A 5,832-nucleotide genomic window follows, 5' to 3' on the forward strand; every position below is an offset into this window, starting at 1 on the left:
ACCAAGGCCTATAACACCAGCTCCAGCGGCAAACCAAGTCAGGCCAGGTTCTGTAACTAGAAGGACACCATTTAGGCCTCCACTTTAAGTTCCATCCATAACCCACCAAACAGTTCAACCAAAAACTTCACAAATGAAGCCCAAGCAGAAGATATTCAGACCACCTGCTCCAGTTTTCCCCAGTTCACTCCCACTCCCAAGTCAGCTTGCACCACCACAGCCTCAACCTCAAAGTTCTCCACCTGGCCCACAACCATCTCAAGTCAAGCCAGGACCAAGTACAGCAGCTACCAAGGAGACATTGGCAGCAGCAAGCACAGCAACAACAAGACTGTTCAAATTCATCCCTAATCCACCCTCCATCAATCCAAAGAAGTGAAGAAATATGTCATCTTGGGGGGGCTTGTTTTTTTTAGAAGCTCTTAGGATTTTATTAACCGTTGCAAACTTGTTAGGTGTTTGAGGCTTACTTTTGTGATATTAAGCTTCATAAACTATATACTTTAGAAGATTTGTTCTTTTTGGGCAGCTTTTAGCAAATTTGACTGTGGCAAAGATGTTATTATAACTTTCAATATATGTTATGTATTTATGTATACAACTTTTATGCCTACTTTCATCAATCATTCAATGCTTCTTTAGATATTGACAACATAACTTCAACAACATATTGATATCATAACTTGAATTGCATTTAGATAATAGGATACATAAATTGCCTAAATGGCATGTTTCAATATACAACAAAGACCTGAATCAACCCATTTTTCTATTCTAATTTCTAGAATTCATTTCTCGGGCACTATATAGATAAAAAGTAACAAAAAAAGCACATACAATTATACCAATACAACAAGCTAATAGGTTTTTTTTCTTCTCTAAAGTAGTAACCTTCTCCTCCAGAATAGCCATTATATGATCAAATACCTCTTCTTCTTTAACAACTTCAACCTCTTTCTCAACCATAGGTCTTTTATCAAAGATGCAACCATTGCTTCCAATTCTAGCAAGAAGTTCATAGACCCAAACAAAAAAAAACTTGCAATGCGGTTGCTTTCCTTGTCAAAGTTCCCAAAATTATGTACTATATAAAACCATTTCAGAACAAAATCTCCAAACTTTTTATCTTACCTTATAGAATGGGCAACCCAAGAAGATTATGTTTGGGTTGCTAATTGTCCTCGACATATACATTATTACATAAACTCCATAGAATCACCTCGGGGCGACATCGTCCTTTAGGTCTCCGGCGTGCACAACACAAGGAAATGAGCTTGAAGCAGAATTTTCTTGTCTTACTCCACTGAGGATTCTTCTTGACATTGATGATAATGCTCCATTAGCAGCCATTGTTGATGCAGGTAGAGCTCCTCACCACCAGCCTCCACAAAGAAATGCAATCAATTTAAGGATTAGGGCCAAACGCAAAACAACGTAGTTTTTAGGTTCATGAACTTATTTGTCCAATTTTCGAAAGTACCCTTCCAGTCATCAGTCCACGTGTCAACCCGTCATGCCAGGTAATCAGAACGGGAGCCACGTCAGCCTTTTCTGTTGGGTTTGACGGAGGTATTTGGATGAAGGGACTTATCCGTCCAAGTTTTGTGAAGGTTAGGAATTTAAAAGTATTTTCAAATGGTCAGAAACAAAAATGTTAGCAGGACAAAAGATTAAATACCTATTTGTCTTTTTCTCAAAAAGTTATATTAAAAATAAATTATTAAAAATATTTAAGTAAATTTAATAATTTGAAAAAATTTACCCCCATCCGACCATCTCCATCCCCCACAGAAAAAGTTCTCCGTCTCCAAGTCTTCATTTGGGATGGTCCTCGAAGGTATCTCGTACTTCGAGGAATTTTTCCCTCCCTAGTAACACCAGAGCTTCATTCTTCCAACACTCTTCATCGCGCTTCCAACCATTCCAACTCTCATCATCGCGAAACACAAGTTCATCGTGGTGCGGTATTTTATAACCCACAAACTAACCGGTAAGTGCACCGGGTCATACCAAATAATACCTTACGTGAGTAAGGGGTCGATCCCACGAGGATTGATGGACTAAGCAACAATGGTTAAGTGATTGGCTTAGTCAGACAAATAAAAAAGAGTTTTGAGATATTCAAAAGGTTTAAATTCGAACTCAGAATATCAAAAGGATAGACAAATAAATAAATTGGGAATAAAATATGGAGAAAATATTTAAGACTTCAGAGTTATCTATTTTTCCGGATTAACTTTTCTTACTAACTATTTTAATCATGTATGATTTAATTAGGCAAAGTATATGTGACTAGACCCTAATTTATTAGACCTTCCTAGTCTCCTCTAAAATTCATTAACTGCCAATTCCTTGGTCAATTAAATCCAATTAGAAGGTGATGATAATATTCCATTTTATATGCCACAAGAATCCTAATTATCCAAAAATAAGGGGATTATATGTCACGTATCCCGTTCAATACAAACAATTAGAAATTCAGGATAATATATTTTCAAGCTGTTGTTCAAGTAAAGAGCTTTTCCTAGTTTTACAAGAACTCAAATAGAAAGAGGGTCATACTTTCGTTCCACCCAAATTCATAAAATAAAGAACGAAAACAATTATTAAAATATAAATCAAAACATAAATTAAAATAGAAAAAGCAATAAAATCAATCCATACAAATAGACAGAGCTCCTAACCTTAACAATAGAGGATTAGTTGCTCATGGAATGTGGAATGTAAATTTGTATAGAATTTCCTAATGGAATCTCCCTAATGGAATCTCTTCTATAGAAGAGAGGTCTCTCCATTTTATAACTAATCCTAATTAATTTAAAATCTAATATTTAAAATAAACATAATATCTTTTCCTATTTTAAAATCAAATTTGAATTTAAATCAGAATTAACTAACTACTCCGTGTCTTGTAACGTGGAACCACTTGGCTTCACTGGATCCGCGACTAACTTGGGTGCTAAAATAGGGCCCAGAAATCACCCCTCAGCGTTTTCTGCGTTTTCTGCACGTGGCGCATGTCACGCATACACGTCAGTCACGCGTACACGTCGATGGTCTTTTTTTCAAGTCACGCGGACACGTTAGTCACGCGGACGCGTCACTGTGCAAATCTTCAAATCACGCATACGCGTCGCCATGGATACCTCCAATTCACGCGCACGCATCAGGCACGCGTGGGCGTCGCTCCTCGCAACCATCTCCTTTGATTCTTGTGTTGCAGAAACTCCATCAAATCCAGCCGAATGCTACCTAAAATAAATAAAATTGCACAAAACTCAAAATAGCATCCATAGTGGCTAAAATATAATTAATTCTTAATTAAACTCAACAAATTAGATGCCAATTCACTAGGAAAAGATAGAAAAGATGCTCACGCATCACAACACCAAACTTAAACTGTTGCTTGTCCTCAAGCAACCAAAACTAATATAAGCTTAGGATGTGAATTTGCATGAGAATGAAGTTTGATTAAGCTCATGTCTCTTCTTATAGTGGGGTTTACAACTGCAATCCTGAATAGTTTTGGCATTTCACTTTATCCTTTGAAGTTTAGAATGATTGGCATCCATAGGAACTCAGAATTCAGATAGTGTTATTGATTCTCCTAGTTTAGTATGTTGATTTTTGAACACAACTACTTTATGAGTCTTGGCCGTGACCCTAAGCATTTTGTTTTTCCAGTATTACCACCAGATACATAAATGCCACAGACACAAAACTGGGTGAACCTTTTCAGATTGTGACTCAGCTTTGCTAGAGTCCCCCGTTAGAGGTGCCCAGAGTTCTTAAGCACACTCTTTTTCCTTTGGATCACAACTTTAATCGCTCAGTCTCAAGCTTTTCACTTGACACCTTCATGCCACAAGCACATGGTTAGGGACAGCTTGATTTAGCCGTTTAGGCCAGGATTTTATTCCTTTGGGCCCTTCTATCCATTAATGCTCAAAGCCTTGGATCTTTTTTACGCTTTGTCTTTTAGTTTAAAGGGTTATTGGCTTTTTCTGCTTGCTTCTTCTTTTTTTATTATTTTTTTTGCAAGCTTTGTTTTTCACTACTTTTTCTTTCTTCAAGAATCAATTTTATGATTTTTCAGATTATCAATAACTTTTCTCTTTTTTTCATCATTCTTTCAAGGGCCAACAATTTTAACATTCATAAACTTCACTATCAAAAATATGCACTGTTTATGTCATGCATTCAGAATTACAGAAAATACCACCACATTTAAGTAAATAAGACTACTTTTAAAATTAACTCAATTTCTCATGCAATACATCACTTCTGTATTTTTTGTTTGAATTCAAGCTCAGTGAGTAAAACATGAGACATCTTTTCAGAATTAAAGCAATTAAGAAAAAACTAAACTAGACCTAGGATTCTCACTAATAAAGGATCATGCAACAGACAAAGCAAAATAGCAAAAAACTGGAACATAGCATAGAAGAAGATGGGAGGAATATAGAATGAAAGGAACTCAACCACCTTAGTTATCCTAGCGGTCGTTCTATTCTTTAGGTTGTGCTCCTCCGTGAAGATGATTCGCCTCCCTTTTGGTTCCATACGAATAAACAGAAAAACCCTTAAGCGGAGTGTCAACACCAAACTTAAAGGTTTGCTTGTCCTCAAGCAAAGAATAACTGAAAAGAAAAACAAATAGTAAGATGGAAGAAGAATAAAAAGGATAAAAGAACGAGAGAGAATTAAGAATTGGGAGAGGAGGGAAAGAAAAAATAAAAACTGGGCGGCGAACTAGTGGAGTTGTGTGGCGCAGGAGACGCGTACGCGTGCAGCACGCGTACGTGTGGGGCGCGAAATTTTCTTAATGACGCGTAAGCGTCAGGCACGCGTCCGCGTGCCATGGGTTTTGTGCGATTTACGCGAAGCCAACCACGCGCACGCACAACTCTCTGTTCGCATGGCTTGGGAACCAATATTTTCATACGACGCGTGCGCGTCATGCACGCGCACGCGTGGATGTTCATTTGTGCAGATGACGCGCACGCGTCTTTGACGCGTACACGTGATCAAATTTGTGCCTCTAGCACACTTCCAGCCCCAAACCAGCATAACTCTCTGCCCAAACACACTTTTACGTCGATTTTTCAGGTCACGTGTACGCGTTGCTGACGTGCCTGCGTGAATGGTGAAAATCACAAACGACACGCACGCGTGGGTTTGTTTGTGCTAGAGGCATCATTCTTGTGCCACTCCCGCGCAACTCTCTGTTCAAAATTATTTTTCATGCACACCCATCAGACGCGTACGCGTCAGCGACGCTTGCGCATCGTGTGTCGTCTGCCTTTTTTTCTTTTTTTTCCAGCTCATGTTCTAAAATAGCTGCATGATCAGAAAATTAGTAAGAACTTAATAAAAATCAAATAAGTAAGAAAACTACTACTATGAAAAATAACTAAGAATGAAAAGGAACGATCATACCATGGTGGGTTGTCTCCCACCAAGCACTTTTAGTTAAAGTCCTTAAGTTGGACATGTGATGAGCTCCTTGTCATGGTGGCTTGTGCTTGTACTGATCCAGGAATCTCCACCAATGTTTGTAATTCCAATGGCTATCGGGATCCCACACTAGGCGCCTAACGCCTTTGAGCAAGTTGAAGCAAGTGACAAGACCCCAAGAGTGTTGATTGTGGGAATGAATCCCAAGGTCCCAAACCTTGCTCTTACATCCGTCTTCTTGTGGTTCACCATTGTTCCCACCGGGTGGCAAGCAATCTAAATTCTAACAGAGACATCCAAACAACCTTCTAGACCCATTCAATTGAACTCTACACCAATCCTTGCACTTCAATTTGGAGCATGCAACCATATTGA

The sequence above is a fragment of the Arachis duranensis genome, chromosome 5 (assembly GCF_000817695.3).
Source record: "Arachis duranensis cultivar V14167 chromosome 5, aradu.V14167.gnm2.J7QH, whole genome shotgun sequence".
Lineage (NCBI taxonomy): Eukaryota > Viridiplantae > Streptophyta > Magnoliopsida > Fabales > Fabaceae > Arachis > Arachis duranensis.